This window comes from Lepisosteus oculatus, chromosome 7 (genome assembly GCF_040954835.1).
Source record: "Lepisosteus oculatus isolate fLepOcu1 chromosome 7, fLepOcu1.hap2, whole genome shotgun sequence".
Lineage (NCBI taxonomy): Eukaryota > Metazoa > Chordata > Actinopteri > Semionotiformes > Lepisosteidae > Lepisosteus > Lepisosteus oculatus.
Window position 1 is genome coordinate 46,042,593 of NC_090702.1, and position 22,195 is coordinate 46,064,787.

The 22,195-nt window shown below is 36.7% G+C and overlaps 1 protein-coding gene across 1 annotated transcript in view; it reads left to right on the forward strand.

Moving 5' to 3' along the window:
- Positions 1 to 472: 472 nt before the first annotated feature.
- Positions 473 to 22,195, forward strand: part of drd4-rs (dopamine receptor D4 related sequence) — a 37,844-nt gene continuing 16,121 nt past the window's right edge. Inside the window, exon 1 of the mRNA XM_006633223.3 lies at positions 473 to 920. The gene's annotated coding sequence lies outside the window, so the exon portion shown is untranslated. The remainder of the gene's footprint in view (positions 921 to 22,195) is intronic.

The window sequence follows — 22,195 nt, forward strand, 5'->3', positions numbered from 1 at the left end:
GCATTTTTTGAGCTGGTACAATGTTCATAACCTATTTCCCACCACACAATATTTGCACCTTTTTTTCAAATGCTATATGCAGCAGATAAAATAAGCCAATCAGCAGTACCGATTTGTAATGTATTTTATTTTGTATCATTAAATGTTTTTTGCTTTTTGAAAATTACTGTGGTGGAAAAAGCTTTGTGAAGAAGGCTATTAAAGCACTCACCAAAAATGACTTTCAGCAACATTAATTATGTGCCAAAAGTGTACCTTTTTCTACACTGTTTCTAATGGTCCTGTAAATCTTGCAGTGTCCATACATTTCTATAATTTTCACAGACCTTATTTGCACATGAGCAGATCTTTAAGCCACTTAAAAACTACCTACATATCACCTTACTGTAGAATAAGAGAACAGTCACTTTAAGATACTGTGCAGAGCTGTGTTTGGTTCCCAGCCAATCCCTGCAGCTGGAGCCATCAGGAGTAATTCTGCATATGTGATGATACTTGACATCCAGAGAGAAAAAGAGAGAGCAAGGAGGGCATGGAAAGAGAGCAAGCCTGGACGCACATGAAGAGAAAATATCGGGCAGGTTTCACCAGCCGTCCAGGGCAAAAGTAATCTGAGGCGAAAATAGAAGATAAAAAGGAAAAAATCTAGTAAAGTGAAAAAAAGACTAAGTCATCACAGTAATCTGAAGTTTTTCTCAGAAAAATGTGCTTATAAAAACCTGACTGAATATTCAAACTCTTGGACCAAAGAAATGGAATACAAGAGATAAAGAAAAGCTGCAATTTTCCGCTTGATAATCACACAACTAAAATGTTACAATATAATGGTTCAGAAAGAATGTTTTTAGTTGAAGAAAAAGGACTTTAACCTAACACCTGTTCTTTATGCCATTTTGGATACCAGAAGCTTAATGGATTCCGTGAGTACCAAAGTCATTTTCTATATTACTTCTTTAAACAAAATAGCAATAAATACTTAAGGTTTGCTTTGGTATTTTTTTAATTAATTTTAATATTTTAGTCAAAATCGAGTGTCTACATTATTTGTCTTACAAGAATAAATAAAAAAAACTTATATCAATGAAAAAGATATGAACCCATTAATTACCACCACAGATATACAAACTAATACTTAGTTACTTAATTTCTTTAATTTATGAAAAGATGTTTTATTTTAATGTAGTAGAGACAGTTTAGCCAAATTGAAACACTTACAATATAGCAAAGCTCATTTATGAAATGTGATAAAAATGACAGTACTAAATGACTTAGCCCTTTAAATTCAATAGCTCTTCTTCAAGAAAAGGAACAATTTGGTGATCAATTGTCTTAATTCAATACATGGATTATTAATTCTTTGTCATTTCTTTTGCATTATATTTCAATACATTAAAAAAAGTTTTTTTCTAAAGCAGAATCATGAGATGATTATGTGGTACACACTTATATATGGATCTTGAATTCATTACCCTTAAAAAATGAATGTACAGTATCCAGGTTTCAAATTTCCAGAATTGGCAGTAAATAGTTAAGTTTATCATATGTGTTAATGATGAAATTACAATCACAATCCATGTGTTTGGAGAATCTGTTTTATGCTTTCCTCTTAATGAACTCACGTAAACTAATACAGGCATGCAGGTGTAAATATAGTTATAATATATCATATAGATATACAGATAGTTATATATTTTTGTTTGTACTTGAAAATATACAGTATTGTTTTTAATTAATTTGTAGTTTAGCTTATGAGTTTACATTACTACTGTTTTCACTTCTCTTACAGTCTGTTCCATTTTTCTGTATTGGTAATTTTACATTTTTAAATAGTTCCAAGAATGGATTTAGACATTAGAATAATACAGCAAGAAGGATTTCATAAAAGGGAATTAATTATTTTAATATATTATTGTTATTGGTGTCCACTGATATCAGAGTTACTTACAGAAGAAATACACATTTTAAAATAGCACACTGACAATTGCACAATCCCAAATCCCAAAACTCCCCCAAAATTGTTATGTGTGGGCGATTAGTTGGTTGACTAGTTGTGACTTCAGTGTACATCAGGGTAATCTGATATTCTGAAGTAATTGTTCTAATGCTACAGGTTAAACAGCTTGTATTTTTAATTTTATATCCACCCAAATTTGACTTACCAATTATTGATTTACATATACTGTCTCACAGCAGCAATCCTTGTCCTCAGGGATGTGCAGACATGCTCCTGTTATAATCACATTTTACACTGCCAACTCCTCTCTACCTTACAGTTTATGTTTGTATGTTTTCCACTTACAGTAACTGGCAGCTCTCAGCCTCAATCTGGGTTTGATATTAAGAATCACAGGAATAAAACCAAGAGCTGAGAAACATCACAGCAAGGGATAGTCAGCACTGATTTGAAGGAGTGGCACTCATCTTAACCTAGCCCCTTTTGTGTGCCTTCAAAAGCATGCTGTGACATGAGCAATTTTGGTCACAGTTAACTTGCGACATGACCCTGGCTCAGACTCACCGGCCATTAAGGTTTGCCTGCACAGGGAATATGCGTCTTTACTAGTTCAGCCACTAGGAAGAGACAGGTTAGGTGATCGAAGTTTTTTAGAACCACTGTCCATTTAGTGTGTATAGTGAATGCTACTTGTGACTGTGGTCGATCGTTCTAAATGTAATCATGAAATACAGTACCATATTCAGCTTTATTGCAATTACTTTGCTACTTTGACACATCATGTATGATGAATTATTTATGGAAATGTGACAACCTAAAATCATCAAGATTCTAATGGCTTTTAAGGAGCATAATAAAGCCCGTGTGTGTAGACAGTATATTGTTAAAAAATGTCCATTTACTACAACGCTTGCCTCAGAAGAAATTAAAGACAATTCATAATTTAATTAATCAACAACTCTCACTCAAATTGTCACATAGGATATACAGTATGTTTCAAAATGCCACAGTATTTGCAATAATATTGCTCATGACAGCTAAAGATATGACATATAATAATCATGAGTTTGTCCATGCTAGAAAAAATATACATCAATAATACATCAATGGCTCATTAAATAATAGAAACAAATACTAAATACTAAATATAAGGCCATTTGGTCCAGCTAGCTCATTTGATTTTTCAGTAGATGTAAAATGTTATTTATATTGTAAATAGTGAGAAGATGTTTTGTTTACTTAAGTACTGTTTATGCTTGGTATAAGTTCAAGTTATGTAATTTCATAAAAAGGCTAGGTGCTCAGGTTCCTTACATTTGACCTGATTAATGTGGTACCATTTATGGATGCTGTATTTTTAGCTTTTGATGTACTCACTTTTAGGATACATTTGCTTCAGGTTGTTTCAACTACTGCCTTCCACTCTACACCTATAGAATACTGACCGAGGCACTGATCCAGGCGGGTTCACGCAAACGACACAACTTGATACAGTATGTCAGGCATTTTCTGTTGCTCTAATAATTAAGCTAAACCCAAAATATTCACATACTCCCCTCTGAGAGTTGTACTAAATTTCAGCCACCTTTCAGAGAAAGCAAGTACTTATAGTGCGAATATGTTTTTCTATGTTCCCTCTGAGTGATGATTAAAATAAGGATCTCTGAGACTTTCGCTCACGGTAACCTTGACTCAGAAGTCTATGCCGCCCTCATGACTCCTGGTCAAATGCCTTGCACACCTCTGCCCTGGCTTTTATGACCTCATCCGAGGTCATGTTCAAGGCCCGAACTAGAGATCACTGAACCATTCGCTCGTCGTATCCCAAGTTCAGTGATCCTTGTACTAGGTCCTACTTGCAGGCTAAGGCTTGATACTGGACATCCACCTGGTTCCTTACTTGAGGATAGAGAACAACAATTCATGAATTTCGCACACTTCTCCCTTGTGAGTAGAAGCAACAGTAAACCCACTCTCAATTCTTTCCATTTGACTGTAACCATTCTACCGCCTTCTATACCTTACTGTAGCGGAGTTAGTGTGGTGACGTCAGCGCCCTCACTGCGCGTATCAGGGTCCCCAGCTGCCTGGGCTGGGGGAGGTCTCCTTTAGATCACACGGTTGGAGCCCTGTTGCGTTATGCCGGAGACCCGGGTTCACACCCCAGGTGTGGGGGCCAGAATGGGCGGCGGGGGGCACGACCCTGCGCGGAACCGTGACTGTCACATTGGTGCCATGACCCGGGCAGGAGTGTGGAGTGTCCTTCGCAGAGCCAAAGTTCAGCAGGGGAGGGTGTAGAGGAGCTAGTGTGGTGACATCAGCGCCCTCACTGCGCGTATCAGGGTCCTCAGCTGCCTGGACTGGGGGAGGTCTCCTTTAGCTCACGCGGTTGGAGCCCTGTTGCGTTACGAAACTCGGGTTCGCACTCCAGGTGTGGGGGCCGGAACAGGCGTCGGGGGCATGACCCCGCGCGGAACAGTGACTGTGACATTACCAGTGGACCGACGCGGCAACAAATGAGTCTGCTACTGTTTTGGAGCGTCCATCAGTTCCTTACTGTTTCACTTGACATCAAGTTGGCATAAAGCCATTGGCACCTCTGCCCTGCACCGCTAGGCTGCAAAGGTGTATTCATACACATAGTACAGTAGAAAGGTGACTTCTACTGCACTAGCCTCCAAACAGGGTTCTATCAATCTGCCTCTCACATGATCTGTAAACATACAAATACAGGAAACTACCAGTGACCCTAGCGCCCAGCCAGTGTGCTCTTAAACTTCCATTTTGTGATATTGACATTATTTTGGAGTACCAATCGTACCTCTTATTGGCCGTGGCAGTCGCTAGTTCACCTAACGCTCAGCCAATCTGCTCCGTTATTTCCTGTCAGAGTACATCAGCTAGTGCCTCTACCTTGCACCACTATGCTAGGCTAATCAGCAGTATGCAGTGCACCTCCCATATCCTGTCAGTGCTTAATATTAAAATCAACACAAAACACTTATGTCAGAGCTACTGGTGTATTTCCTATTCTTTTTGTCTGTGCTCATTACACAGGACCTCTAGCACAAGAAACACCCTTGTCACACACTGCCAGAGGCCAGCAACTAGTCATACACTTCTGTCACTCTGTTCTTTCCATGTAATGAAGGTTTTCCTAGCAACATCCCTCCTCTCTGCACTTCACTCTTTAATGTATGTTAGTCTGCAAAATCAATTTCAGCTCTTATATTACCACATGTATTAAAGTAACATTAACTTATACATAGTTTGTTTACTCAAATACTAGTTTACCTTTTAGTCATACAGGCATCATCAGTAGTCTTGTTCATTAGGCATACCTACAGTACAGGCTGTTTTAAAAGTCTAGCAGATTAATCCCCTCTGGGTCCTAGATCACATACACTCCCCTTCCAGGGGAAAGTTGCAGCCTGCTTCACTTGCTAGCTTCCCATATTACGCAACTCATACACAGCTGCCACCCTTCTGCTGTGTACTGCAAGTGGCTGCTTGTGGTAGCCTTCTGTTGAATAAGCGGCAGCTTACACATAGCACAGACTAGTTCTCTCACAATCCTAGCTAGCTCATAATACTAATGCATATACAGATGATGGACTACCACCACTCTGAGCTGGCTGCTCTTTCTGCCTCTCTTCCGCATGTGTTAGGCAAACACGACGGCAATACAGCCTCTCAACACACAGCTTGAGGGAAATGCTCTCCTGCTTTCTTTCTCTGTCCTGTCAGCTCTCTCTTCGAAGGAAGGCAGGCAGCTCATCAGCACACCAGCTCCTCTACTCAGGCGATTTGGTATGCTTTCACAAACACTCACAAATTTCTACGTACTGTATGCATTGAAGAAAGTACTCTCATTGGATCCGTTACAGTCTGGTATGACAATTCCTCAGCTCATGAACTAAAAAAATTACAGAAGGTGGTGGAGAGGGCTGAGGCCATCACTGGTAAAGAACTCCCTTCTACCCAGACCATTTTTACCACACGCTGCCTCAGAACAGTGAATAATATAACCAAAACCACACTGGGAGTGCACTTTTCTCTCTTCTTTCTTCTGGCGGAAAATTTAGGAGTGTAAAAGCCCAGAACTCTGGATTCAAAGAAAGCTTTTACTCCACATACTGTAAGACTCCTAAACTCCACCTCTTAAATCCACCTCCCCACTTACACCACTCTGTTTTGCACTGAACTCAAAATACTGCTACAGCTGAATTTTGCACACAGCAGCTTTTTAAATGCTGGTTAAAATTATAGCTGCTACTCTGTTCCTGTTTATCAAGCATTGCGATGTCATTTAAAGTTTGCTTTAAATACACCATTTTATTATCACAGTTCCCTAAAAGTTCTCTGAGCTTTTTCTCCATCACTCTGTCTTCGTCATATGAATAAGTGAGATCAATACAAAATTTCCTCTTGTACTGTAGATACTCTGACAGAGGAAGTATACAGTCATTAACCACGCCTACCATTTCATTTTTTGGTGCTCATATTCTTCTTCCCAGTCTGTGAGGGGAATTTGTAGTCTCCCATAAAAACTATGTCTTTCTTTTCTACACTTAATTTTTAATTTCATTATACTGTGTTGAATTATAATTAATATTTGTATTTACTGGTCTAATACCATACTCCTAACAGTACGACTTTAGTGGATTCTAAGAGACAAATCCTCTTGATGCAGTTGAGCCGTAATAAGACTTTTTGTATAGTGTATACAAAACGTTTTATGTACTGTATAGTATAATTATGTGACACTGACAGGACAGGACATATTGACAGGACAGAACATATTGTATTACATTATGTATTTTATGTATAGTGCTATAACTCTCCCAATTGTGTACAGTATTTCCTGTTTTTCTTGAACATTGTGTTTCTGCTGCTGATGATTTTTGGTTACCCAAATTTCTGTGATTCTGTTTACACCATATTTGCCTGCTATGTGGTAGCTTCTATCAAATGTATTTGGCTTCTAACACACCATGCTCATACTTCCTAAAAGTATTTGATTACATTAAACCATACTGATCAAATAAAATATTTTTAAACGTACTTTTATATACATTTGATATTATCTTGTTTTGACAATTTAACTCAAATACCAAACAACATTAGTAGAACCTGGCATCAGAAATATGGTCAGAGTTTAGTCATATATTTCTGAGTAGAAAACATTATGCTTGAATAGGCTACTTATGTAAAAGACATAGGTGGTCATGTTGACATATAATTTCATCTTACAGATAATGTGGGGAGGCAATAAAAAGGCAAAAAAGTGTTCAAATGTGTCATTAAGAGTATAAAACTTAAATTAAGGGATATTATGTTAACATTATACAATGCACTATTACTCATTTGTAATATTGTGTTGAATTGTGGTCACCAAATTTTATAGACGTTGATGTTCTGGATTCAGTCCAGGGAAGTGTTACATATACTGTACTGTACATTCCAGGACTTGAAGTGATGGCCTACACTATCAGATTGAAGCAATGGAACCTTTTTAGTATTAAATCTTTAGTAATTAACAGATAAGAATATGAGATGAGGAGATCCTTGAATACTTTAAATAATTGAATAAAAACATTAACATGAGCCACACAAAAATGGAGACTACCTGTATGTGTAGGTGTATTTAAAATACTGAGCAGGAGGCACATTTTTGTATAAAGTGTTGTGAGGTAGCTAGATGAGATCCTTGGTTCAAATAGCTACTAACTACAAAATTGGCTAGATGGATCAAATGGTTTTCTCACATTTATAGCCTTTCTTAAGTTCTTAATGCAAGAACAGTAAAAATACAATCATTTACTGCAATGGATGAATGTGGATGAATGGATGAATGATGAATTAATGAAGGTCACATGTCTTAAATAAGCTCCCTGGAGAAAAACGTGCTCTCTATTGGCAATCAAGAGACTTGTCCAGGAAATAAGAAACCTGTCCTGGAAAGCAGAGGGTCTCCACACCAGACCAGTGGTGTCAGATCTGTCTAATCCACCCATATAATCATTTTCATACTGTAGTGTTTAGAGCATGAAAAATACCAGAAGCTGCTTTTGTATAAAGACTAGTTCACTGTTTGAATGAAAATACCCTGCATGCTTAGAGGCTATTCAGTCGTAACATTTCAATATATATAATTTACATAATATATATTTCTATTTCTATATAAAAATATATATAAAATAGTTGTCTTCTGTGCAGTCCTTTTTTTTACATACCTTTAACTCAAAAACTAAAATTTTAACACATGAAGGACAACCTTACTGTTCAGTGACAAATGTACAAAGGTTTTGAGCCAACATATTTCCTGGGTACATTCTTTTCAAGAAAAGAATGGTAAGGTCTTGTCATGACCAGATTTCTCTCCTAACAGGAGTCCAGTAGAACATTTTTGGATCATATTCACCAATAGAATAAAAAAAGAGCTGCAAATGTGTTTTTGTCAGTTGGCTGAGGCTGTGCAAGAGAGGGTTGGGGAACATCACAGAACAGTGTCTCTTGAGGCTGTTCAGGTTTTTGCATCAACACTGCCAGGACATATGACTACACTAACTTTTGGATCTTCATTTTGGTAGTCTTTTGCAGTTCTTTGAGCTGTATTTTGTTAATATTTGCTGTGATTCTGTTTAATAGCTATTTAAAAAAATGTGATTCAATCCATTAGATTTTAATGTTGCATTGCGTTGTGCATCAGTATATCTCCAAATCGTAATTTATTTGAAAATGTGTCATCATTTCTTTTCTAAATTTGTCTACTTAGGCCATTGTAAAACCCTTATTTAATCTTTCTTTAAATCATAGCCTTTTAAAGAAATAACTATACACTTATGATGTAATGTGTTAAGAACTAAAAAAACTTTGTTTTAAAATAAATTATATATTGTACCCAGAATATTGTACTGTATATAAATATCCTGAACACAGTTTTTACATTATTGAATTGTGGTATTTGTATTTTGTTTTACCCACTAGATTCCATAAACCAAGATTCTATTCTAAGTGACTCTGTAATAGCGGTTTTTGGTGCATAAATTGTTAAACTACTTTAATACATATCATTAATAATTATTATTTTTTAAATAATCACAGAATTCCTTATTTTAATAATATTGTTTATGTATTGTGAGTTGTGTAATAGAGAATAATAAGAATAATAAGAATTTCCCTATAAGCAGGTTTTGTGTCACATCAGTGTTTTTTAATGTGCTAAACGTAGATGTGGTAATATACACAACAGATGCAATGTCATGATAAATGCATTAAGTCAAAACAGTGCAGTAACATGGAAAATCTGGGTCACTGCTCTGGGCCACGGTAAAAACTCAGTAATAAACACAATGTCATGTTAGAAGGTAGCAAAAGAGTAGAAAGTTCTGTGTTTCTTATTCACCTCTTCACCAACCGAAAGGTTTAATGTATGCAACATCTGACACTCAAACAAACCATACAGTACGTAGTTTCTGTTGTTTTTCACCAGACTTACTGAGAATGATACTTGAGTCCTGTAACATACTAGCCTATTATAGTTCTAAGAAAATTAAAATGATCAAATTACATAAACAAGTCTGTGACAGGACCAACGGGGAACTGTCCTGATTCACTTGCATGGAAACTACCATAGATGGAGACCATGATGATGATTCTTCTTTCTTTCCATTTTGTAACTCTCACTCCTTTCTCCCCTTCAGTCTACCTTTCTTCCCCTCTGTAATCCAGAGGAAACCTTACAGAAAACCATTAAAATTAAGAACTGTTAATTACACCATGTGAAAACTGTGAAATCATACAAAACAGAAGATCTATTTTCAATGTTGTCTCTACTGGTGGTCCCTGGTGGTAATTACAGCCTGCCATAATGTGGTTATTGTCTTTGTGTAGTATGTAAAAACCCAGGGTACCTTTCTAGGAATCACAGCTCTTAAATTTAAAGATATTCAACTCTGAAATGCTTGGCTTATTATAACCCACAATTGTAAATCCTGAAAACATGATTTGTAGCTCTTCAATTATAACTAATTGTGTATTGTCCCAAAGGATTCTGAAACAGCATGAAAACAGAATTTTCCAGGTTTCCGTTCTGCACCATTCAAGCCTGGACGTCCCAGGTCCTCCTCCAGCTGCTGACATCCTCCTGATGTCAGCAGGCTGGGTCTCACATTCGTTACCCCAAATAGTGTCTCCAGTGTCTCATTCATATGCTCAGACTCCTCATACTCAAGACACCCAGTCCCTAGCAACTCACATCCATGCTGAGACTTAACATACCTTAAAAACCCTCACAGCCTCATTGACGCCTCATTCTCAATGCCTCACATGAACACCTTGCCCTGTGTCTAACCATCACTGCATTCTTAAACTCTCGAGGAGCTTCCCACTCCTTCATTAACAGAGGTCAGAAGCCAGACAAGTCGTTTCTTACCTAGACACTTCAACATCTTCCTGAGTTAGGGCTCCTTAAGCTACTCTCTGGTTTTCTCATTGACACATATGTAGGGACAAGGTACTGTATATTATTTCACATTGAGTTAAGTGTTCTTAAAGATTTCTAATCCTTGTGTGCCTTGACCAAGCAGCCTGGTGCATCTCTCTAAATGCACAGGAATGTAGCTAAAGGGGCCCCTTATTTATGATCTCAGCCATGACCTAGTTTGTCTTTTGTATAACAAACTTCCCCAGGATAGTGACAATCTAAACTTCCATGATGTCCACTGCTGCTGCCAGGGAGCTGTAGTTATATCTGTACCTGATTCTCAAGTTCCAGGGCATTATAAATCATCCATAGGAAGAGCCACCCAAAGGAAGATCCACAATTGGAGATCTTTTGGGTAGGTACCAGAATTCAACCTGATGTCCTCTCAGCCATCATATACAGTAAACTAGGACACAAGTCATTTTTCCTTGGTTAATCCTCAGTTAACCACTGATTTGAAATCTCTCTCTGAAAAAGTAAACAAACTGCCTTTTACCACCATATTACTGCATGTACTCCAACTGTGCACAGTTGTCCAAAGAATGAAGTCGGAGAGTAGCTACTTTAGTAGAGCTGCCTCAGGCCTACACAAGCTGCTGAGCAAAGCAAGAGAAGAGTTCTCTTTCTCCTCTGTAACCTAGCCCAGCTCGTTTTTACCAGTGTGAAGTTTAAACTCATCAAGAACGTTTTGCCACTAGATTGTTGAATATAACTTTATTATTCAGATTACAATTCTCAAAAAATATAATTCCTTTGATGTTTAGTTCACAATAGTAAATGCATGTTTATGTACAGTACTTGTGTCTGAGAATATAAATATGATTAGTTATATGTAGGGTCTACAATCTAGCTTGTAACACATTATAGTGTATTTTAACTTTGTAGTTATTAGCTCACAGCTGTTCATTTCACAGATACAGTATATGTTTTATTATCTTGTTTCTTGTTACACATGTTTTGGTTATATCAATAAATGGTATATCATATAATTAGAATCCGTGTATGAGACTATAAATAATTATGTTTGCTTGGTTCCTGAAAATCATCAACTACTCTTGCAATGGTGTAACAATTTCTGATTGTTACACTAAAAACTCCCAATCTTCTAATAAAGAATATCATACTCTTAATCACATAAATACTATCTCTCATTCAACAGACATCCTGGACAGCCCTGTTCCCACACACTAAACGGCTGCCCTTTAAATCTTCTCTCTCTCAACTCCACAGCCCTCCTATAACTATTGTTCTGCCTCGTCCCTTCCAAGTTGACACTTTCATTTCTCTCCAATGATTCTCTCCCAATATTCTCCTAATCTCCTACTAGTTTGTAGTTCAAACAACTCTCCTTTTTGGGGTTCCCACTAAAGCTGTAGCTGTCAGTCTGTTCTATCTCTCATCTACCTCAATCTCATTAACTCGACTCTGCTCAGTTGTGGTTTTCTGGGCAACACATCTCTCTTTCAGCGTAGGTCATTCCTCTTTAAATATGTCACACCTGGGATGGCACTACATTCTCTGTTACATTTTAGGTTGCACAGTGACACAGTGGCTAGCCTCGCAGCACTGGGGCACTGGGTGCAATTATGGACGTAGAGTGCTACAGTATGTGAGTGGAGTTTGTATGATCTCCCCATGTTTGTGTAGGTTACCTCTGGGTGCTTCAGTTTCCTCTCACAGTCCAAAGACATACTGGGAGGGTAACTGACTTACAGTATTCTTCATGACAAGCTTTAAAATGGTGCACATACAGTTTATCTACTTAAATTTCCACTGTTGCAATATTGGTATATACAGTAAATATATTTCACAGAGTTAAATGCATGTTAAAAGATGGAAAATACTGTGAGAATGTTGTTGTATACACAGTATATGCCACACAAATTGAGGTGAGCAAGATCTGACAGATAACATGATCAAGTCTTTCGGGCATAATGTTATGGGAACTGTTGACTTGACTCTGCGTTCTATTGCCCCTGGAAAAGAACCCTTACATCACTGAATTTAATTAAATATCTAAAATGAAAACAATGACTCTGCCACTTACTGAGCTCAGATTGCCACAGGGTAATTGAATTAATTAAAATAAGTAAAATCCAAACTGAAGAAGCTTCTCCATAACAAAAATAGACAAAAATCTCAGTTCACTGCAACATTGGACTAAGCAATTATTGAAAATGGGTGGATCATATTGATTACAGCTAATGGGCTTTTAATTGTGCAGAAGGTGTTATCTTAGAGTTATATTCAACATTAGTTTTGTACATGTGACAAGTTGAGAGTTATATAATCTTGCATCTATCATTTTACCACCGCTTGCCTTAGCTCTGATTTTCTTAAAAACAGTTTATGTAGAATTTGATGACACTAATATGAATGCAATTTGCAGTTTCTTGTTATCATTATCATTGAAGTAAATTGCATTCCGTGCTGACATTAATACTGACATCCAAGAATCAAATGTTTGTCTATGTTTATTGAGTACTTTAAGTATAGTAGGTTTTGGCTCAATCCACTTGGTAAAGTTATACCCCACTGGCAATAGGACAAGGAGGCTTAGACCCCCATTTGGAAACAAATGTTAATCGATGGGTAGTTGCAAATGTGGAGAGGTGGGTGTTGTAGGTATGCACAAGACAAATGTGAAAAAGAGATCCTGTTAAGATCCTATTAGGATAAATACATTTCCCCTCATTTATCATGTTCTGTATGTTTTTGATTCTCATGTATATTGTGCATTATTCACTGGTGATATTTTACCTTATGACAATCAGGTGGAATATATTAATATTTGTAAAATTTAGTTCAGCTTAGAGTTCAGCTCAGCTATTGGTGTCAAGTTGTTTCTTTTTACATGGTTATCTGATGCTTGGGTTGGATTCCCAGAAACGTATTTTAGGAATCAATTCCAAGGACTTCCCAGGACCTGTAGAACTTATGTTTAAATTGTAAATTTGTTTCATTTTACCACACTTTTAAATGAATTCCATGCTTTAGCTTCAATTTTAATTAAAATAGTTATGCGATATCTCAAATAGCTTTTGCTCAGTTTTGTTAATGATGGGAGAATTTCAGGATTATGAAATTCAATATCAGGATATTGGTTTTATTTACTAACAGTTTAATTTACATTGCTGCCTGTTTTGTTAAATACTGATCATACAGGATGATTAAAACTGTTGATCTTGAAACCTTGAAGGGAAACGCTAATTAACTTAAAGGTCACAAAAATAAATAACTAATGCTTTTAATCCAAAGTGTCAGATCTTCCATTCTCATTATTATGTCAACATCATTTATTAAAGAATATTATAATACTTTAAATAAAGGCTACAGTGCTTTGTTCTGTAGATCAAAAGGAACACTATTTTTTGCAAGCATTTTTGCTACTGTGTTGCTTTGTGGTTTATACTGTAAATAAACGTTAATCTTGTAAAATCAGGCTGTAGACTGATTATTGTTGGTGATTGTTTTTTCCTTGGGTCTGATGTTAAGAGTATTTTTACACAATTATATATATTTTTATATATTTTAGATTTTATCTATTTTTCAGGTAAGTTAAACTGTATGATAGTTTTCTGTGAATAAGCATAATAGCATAGTTGTCTATGGCATATTAAAGCTTCTGGTTTTCTCAAACCTCCTTGTTAAACTTGAAAAATCAGAAGACATTTAATTAAATTAGAATGTCCCATAAAAATATGAAGTGACAGTTATAATTTTATAAGTTATATTTTAGAGTTTTTATTTTATATTTTATATTTATACACAATCTGACATATTTGAAAAATGTCCTTTTGACAGAATTAAACAAATTGTCTGGGATTATTTAGAACTGTGTATATCATCATTATTATTATAATTGTTTTATTGTTTGATTAATTGATCATTATTTTTAACACTCAGGGATCACAGATGCATATACAGTAGACATAATATCCCTGACAATTGTTCAGAATATTCACTAATTAAAAAAGATAAATCCTGAATCTCCGTACCAATACATAATTTCATTTATCATTGACAAATACTGTAAGTCTACTGTAAGTTCCCAAAGATTTATTTGCAATATCATTGCTCTTTGCATTTAATTTGGGGAAACAAATTTCACATTTGTAGCTTGACATCACACATTTATTTACTCACTGAATACTGAATTAAACAGTGCACTTAATTATGCATTAGATTCTGAGGAAGATGTATTTGTTACCCTGTGTAAGAAAAGTGCTTAATGAATTTAGCTGACACTAGTAAATTTCTGCAATTTCCCTCACGGGATCAATAAAGTATCTATCTATCTAGTAACGGGTTTTTAAATTATTATTTTTCCCTTGATCACACTAGATCAGGGGTCAGCAGCCCTGTTCCAGGAAAATAGCTGTCTTTTCTGATTTCCATTCCAGGGGAGTGCTAAAAGACTTAATTGTGTCAACTTGTTACTTAAATTATGAAGAGGTAACAGAAGTAAATAATTTACCAATTAAGGTTACCAATATTATGTCCAGGACTAGATTGCAGACACTTGTGTATTGAATGCAGATTAGGGGGAAGCAGAAAGTATAGAGGAATAAAAGGCACAGATTAGTGCCATAATAGAAAATAATATTTCCTCAATGTTTCTTTCATTCAGAGTGAGTACTGTATACAACTCTGAGTAGTTCATTCAGTGAAGACTTTGCTTCTTAGATCAAAGATCAGATCGGGTGGCACCCTCACTCAGTTGTTTAGCATTGTTCTTACAGGGCTGAAGCCCTGGGTTCATTTCTGGACCTGAGGTTCTATCTATGTGGAGTTGTTATGTTCTTCCGTGTTCACGTAGGTTCCCTCTGGTGCTCCGGTTTATTCCCACAGTCCAAAGAGATTAACTTTAGGTTAATTGGCTTCTGAGAAAGTTGGCCCTGGTGTGAACGTGTGCATGTCTGTGTTTGTGTCTGCCCTGTGATGGACTGGCTTGTGCCTGTTGCTTACCTCATATAGAGAGCTTGACCCTATATATCCCATATAGGGGATATAAAATATGTAAATATCCCATATTACATATTTGACCCATATTTGGGTTACCATATTATGGCAATAGGGAGTCTTGATGGCTTACAGCCATTTTGTGGCAGTTCTGCAAAATGTATGATAAAGGGCATAAGTGTGCCTGACCTGTCTGCTGCAGTCTCTGCCTTTCTGTAATATAAAAACATGTTCCACCAATCCATGATAAATCATATAATCAAATTATTAAAAATCCATACATTTCCACATTAGTAGCCATTAATTATTTATCTTAATTGAGTGTGTATTCAATTAAGTGTGCAAATCTTTACAAAATACATTTTGTCACTTCTTTAGTCAGTCCTTACATCCACTTCTGATTATCTATAAAGTCATTTTTGTCTTGTCTATTTCAAAAATGAAATATGTTTATGTTTTATGACATGTGCATATCCTGTCACCAAACCCATAATGTTCACTGGTCCAAAACTCAGGATCTCACATTAACATGAATGGAAACCACAGGCAAAGTATATTTTACTTTTAGGAGATTTAAGTGCAAAACGTTTGTTTACTTTGTTTCTGTTTTACCTTCTTACAACTTTCCTGTGAAATCCTTATATCTAAAATAACACTGTAGATAAAGTCCTACTATTGAGACAATTAAACAAATATTCTTAGTTCAATAGCAAGAAAGACATCCACTGTTACCCATGAAGGATTTTGTTCACCTTACCAAGTAAAATGTAAAACAATTCTCTTTCCTGTTGCGCAGAAATATCTTCATTTGTTTGCCTGTGTGCTCAAAGGGGGAGCATTGTACCAGGAAAAACACAAATTACATGTTACTTCCACTGTAAAAAAAAGAAGTAATTGTATTACAAACCCAATGACCTTTTCATGACCTTTTTATTGATTAAAATAACTTTGGAATTGTGCTGGGCAAGAACTAATAACCATTCTATTTGAAGGCAGTGTTGCGGACAAAAGTGATAGATGTATAAAAGCAACTTGGTAGTTCAATCAAACCCTAATCAAGGTGGTGAAGAAGCGTGAGTTGAATAGTATGTTTTACTGGGGTAACTCACCTGGCTGAGGAGAATGACAACAGCTGCCCATCATTGAAGGTTGAGATGCAGCAAGAGTGAGGATGGGGTAGAGGGAGTGATGCAGACACAACATCCTCAAGCCTGGCGGAAGAGAACGTAGGTCAGGACAGGGCTGCCAGAGCCCTCCCAGAAAAAATGAAAGAGACCTCATAACGTCCATCCGTGCTTTTTCTTACTACTTTATCCAATCCATAGTTGAGGAGGAGCCAGTGCCTATTCCAGCAAGCAACGGGCAGGAGGCCAATCCATCTCAGGGCACACACACACAGACACACACACACTCAGATCAGGGACAATGATCCCAGAAGCCATTTACAGTACCCCACTAGTATATCTTTGGACTATTGGAGGAAGCTGGTGAACCCAGCGAAAACCCACACAAACATGGGAAGAGAATACAAACTCCATGCAAAGAGCACCCTAACGGAACCCAGGGCTCCAGCAATGTGAGGCAGCAAGGCTGATCACTGTGCCACCATGCATCTCAATTCCATAACATCGATGCAGAATTCATACATTTTCAGTTGACTTTATGTGCAGAACGCTGAACACATAAAAGAAATATAACAGGTCCAAAAGTAGTTTTCCAGATTGACTAGAGAGAAAAACTAGTGTGAAAATGGACAAGTGTGTAAATGGACAATGGATGAAAACCCCCATAACACTGAAGCAGAATCATTAATTGCAAGACCCAGTGAGCATGCTCAAAGTGGATTGTGTTAAAATGTGATGTAAGCTTCATTAGTTCAGGGAACCAACATTCATGGGATTTAAAAGCAGAAACTTTGATTCTTCGATGAGCAGTGAAGAATGCTGCACTGGTCCAAAGAATGGCTGGAAAGCGTTTGGGGAAGAGGTGCAGGAGCTCTTGGCAAATCAAGTCGGCTAAGTAAGCTGGAGGTCCAGGCATCATTTATTAGTTCTCAGATGAGTGCAGCAAAAAGAGTTCTTTCTTCAAGTTATGTTCTTAAAGACATGTCATGTTGCAGTTTAGCTACATACAGTTCTTGGTAACAGGAAATATATTAATGGAGAGAGTAATAGAAGTGACACAGGATATGGTGCATATGTAATTGTCCAGAGCCCGAGCAGAGACTGACAGAGATGGTTGTCAGGAGAATTTTACACGGCAGTGTATGTAAGTGTATGTGTATGTACTAAATATTTAAGCTCCTCATTAAAACAATTAAAATCAAATAATTATACTCCATGTCTGCTTTATGGAAAAAAAACAACTAAATAACAGAGTAGGATCTTCAAGTTTTTATTTTGATTTCTGCCATTCTACAGTCTTGGACCAGAGGAAAATAAATAGACAAAGCTCAATTTAACCTGTCAAAATCAGTATTGAGTCTCACATTTTGCTACTCGGACTATAGCATGCAGTGAACATGTAAGAATGCAGCTAGTTTGAAAGATCCAAATTTAGAGTACTGCTTGGAGCAACATAAATAATGTTTCATATGTATAGCGCATTAAAAATGTTATAAATACCTTCACAAATGTAGTGGTCCTAATTTTAATAAGGCTTGTGCTCTCATAACACTACTTATATACAAATAGTAGCTAAAGTGTATCTATTAGGTGTTTTGGGTTCTGCTTCCTGATTGAGCTGTAATTTTTTTGTTAAAAGTGTATCATCAGCATACCCCATATTTGCTTTATCCCCCCAGCCTCTTAACAAATCCTTACATATCATTACTGTAAACATATCAGTAATCCTAGCTCCTTTATCCTTCAAATGAATCCCATTCTATCATCAAAGCATCTGTTGTTTTACCACAGGCCTGTGAGCACCACAACTGTATAAGCTTGACAAGCAGTGGGGATTCGGATAAAAGCCATATTCTAACGTAAGAAAGGTGCCCTCACGTTTGCCTTTGTCCATACTTGAATGGATACAAAGTAATTATATATATATATAAAATTAAATATTAAATAAAAAGATGGACACCTTGTTCATTTGTGCAAAAGTCAATGAAGAACATCCATGTCTCTTTAGTACCTTAGGATACAAACCTTTTGTTTTGATTGCTCCCCATTTAGTAGTAATAATAAACTTTATTTTTTATAACGCCTTTAAGGGGGAATTCTCAAAGCGCTTTGTTATTGACAACAACAATAATTAAAAAGAATAGACAAGATAAAACACAATTACAATATATAGAGGAAACCGTGGATGGTGGTACTAAGAAAAGCAGAGGGGTGAAGAATGGAACCAGTTAAGTAAAGGCTTTTCTAAAGAAGAGGGTTTTGAGTCTGGATTTGAAGGAGTTTAGAGAAGGTGACTCTCTGATATCCTTGGGGAGAGAGTTCTAGAGCTTGGGGACATAACATGAGTAGGCCCTGTCACCCATACAATGTAGATGGGCTTGGGGGGCAGTAAGGAGAGCAGAATTAGAAGAGCGAAGTTTGCGAGGTGAGGAGTAGGGTGATAATAGTTCAGACAGGTACTGAGGTGCCAAGCCATGCAGAGCCTTATAGGTGAACATGAGGATTTTAAAGTCTACACAGAATTTGACCGGAAGCCAGTGCTAGGACTCTAGGATAGGAGTAATGTGATCATTTGCACTAGACCTGGTCAGGATTCTGGCTGCTGAATTTTGGACATACAGTACCTGTACTGCGGTTTGTTCAAAGTAGATTTAGATACCCTAGTGAGTAGAGCATTACAGTAATCAATTCGAATATAAACCCAAGGTTTTTCCATTTAGATTGAAGTACAGAACCATCTACAGATAGGGTTATAGGACTAGCTTTACGAAGTTGATGGGAGGTGCCAATAAGCATGACTTCAGTCTTGTCGCAGTTAAGATGAAGGAAGTTTTGAGTCATCCAAATTTTTATGTCAGAAATGCAATTAGATAGAATAGACAGCCACAGTGTCAGGTTTGGTATGGATGTATATTTGAGTAGTATGCACACTGAATGAGGCATGAGAAACATTAGGCACATTTCACATTTTACAGTAATATTCCTTGTACTGTACCTATCATTTTGTTTTTAGATCATGTTTGTAATGACAGTGTATTTCTTAAAAAAAGCATTTCAATGAAACTAACTTTGTTTTTGTCTTGTCAGCTGAAAAGGTTTGGACAAAATCTAACCAAACACTGAGCACTCAATTAACATTTTAAGCACATTCAATTACTGTGTGATTCTTTATCTTGTAAATTTTAAAACAGGTAATTAATCTGTAGGCTTGTCCAATAAATCCTCACTAAAATTCACTCCTACTGTATTTTCTGCTGGTGCAGTCTTGAGAGGTATCTTGTCATTGACTGTACTGAATCCAGTTATGGTGAGTCCTCACATTGTTTCCTCATGCTGGAACTATGAGGTCTCAAATTACATTCTAAATAGCCAGCAGACATATCACCCTGCAACTCACAACTGACAGCCCACTGAAGCTCAGCAGGTGTGAGCCTGGTCAGTACCTGGATGGGAGACCTCCTGGGAAAAATTAAGGTTGCTGCTGGAAGCAGTGTTAGTGGGGCCAGAAGGGGGTGCTCACCCTGCGGTCCATGTGGGTCCTAATGCCCCAGTATAGTGACGGGGACACTATACTGTAAACAGGTGCCGTCCTTCGGATGGGACGTAAAATCGAGTTCCTGACTCTCTGTGCTCATTAAAAATCCCAGGGCGTTTCTCGTAAAGAGTAGGGGTGTAATCCAGGCGTCCTGGCCAAATTTCCCATTGGCCCTTACCAATCATGGTCTCCTAATAATCCCCGCCTATGAATTGGCTTAATTAATCTGCTCTCCTCCCCACTGATAGCTGATGTGTGGTGAGCGTTCTGTTGCATTATGCCTGCTGTCACATCATCCAGGTGGGGCTGCACATTGGTGGTGGTGGAGGGGAGTCCCCATGTAAAGTGCCTGTAAAGCGCTTTGAGTGGACTGTCCAGAATAGTATAAGTGTAAGATATTATTATTATTATTCAATAATCTCCCTCCATCTAGATAGATCAAGGACAATAATATTCCAGGAGATTATATGAATGTTCCATTTTTTTAATAATGTCTTTGAAATGATTCAATGAATCCATTCTACCCAAATAAGTCTAAAATATTTGATTAATGACTGTATTGCATGAGCAATGGAAGTACATGAACCAGCTCCCAAGACAGAAACTGTTGAATCTGACTAGTGTGTGGATCGTTATCCTGTCAGCCACTTTCGGAGGAAGAGAAAAGGTGCACATGACATTCTGAAACTAAAATAAATTAATCTTGGTCAAATGTACTTTTATATTATATCAGATGTTGTTTCATCTTACTGATCATTAAAAACAAACATTTTTAAATTTGCAGACTGAATTTCAGAGTTACCTAGAAGCTGTGTCCCATTGTGGAGTCTTTCAAGTGAGAAGTGGCCAAAGATACTGTAGGAGGTCTTATCTATTAGCGAACATGATCAAATCTGTAAGCCTTTATTTAATTATTGTCATTTTACCAGTTTGAACATGTTTGTTTCTGTCACCATTCAGTTAAGGCCAGATTTTGTTTTCCAGCGCCACGTATCCAATCAATAACAGAGTCACGCTTTGAAAAAGGAAATTTATAAAAACAGATCATAACATATTTTGAGGTGTTTAACAATTTTAAAAGGCAGTTTTCTGTCTGCATCTATACACAGGGTAGTTGGAATGGGAGATCATTGTTAGGGACATACAGAAACGTCATGGTAATATCTTGTAGGCAAAATATTTTAAAATGGGTTTGAAATGATGTTCAATGAACTACGAATTCAAATCTCAGAATCAAAAATCGTATTGTAAATTTGTTTCCCTGAAAGTTTTTTTTAAAATAAATACAAATCTAAGTACAAGTAAGAATAAAACCTTTCTCATTTGAAATCACAGATGATGGATTTAGATGTTCTATTTCAAGATTCTTATAATGATCCATTGTAAAACCATTTAATAATGTTTGCATTACCACTTCAAGTACAGTGTACTGATACAACCATATAACAATTAGTCATCATTTTACAGTTTGTTCCAGCGCCTGATTATTTGCAATTAGCATAGGCCTTCTTCTTTCTTAATCCTGTAGGTCTATCAATGCTTACAAGAATAGAGATGATTGAAGCACCCATACTTAGAAATGTCTTGGAACACCTACAGATTGCATTTCTTCTTCAGTATTGGAATAGTACGCAGTGCTTTTCTCTTTTTTCCATCTAATGAAAGCTTTCTTTAGAAGTGTGCCAGAGTATCCTTGTGTGATTAAAAAAAAACAGATTCAAACTATAGATTCTGACAAAATAAGTCACTTTCACCCCAACTGTTTCAAATCATAATAATTTCTAATGTCACTTTCCAATGATTTTTGACAGCCACAATAAATTAACTTTTTTTTTAAATTTGCAAAATTATTCACCTGCTTCCAATGATGTTCTATTTCATTGAATTCCCAATGATATGTATACTGTACATTGTCTAGTGAATATTATAATTGATACCCGAATGCTCAGACTTAACACTTCATTGGGGAAATGTCAGCACAACCGAAAAAAATTAAAAACTAAACTATGTTCACCTTGAGCAAGGTATTTTAAATAATAATGTAAGACAACATTTCAGTGGAAACAAACAGGTTGCTTATTAATTATCTTATTATATTACAGTATGTACTCACAGAACAGAGTAAGACAAAG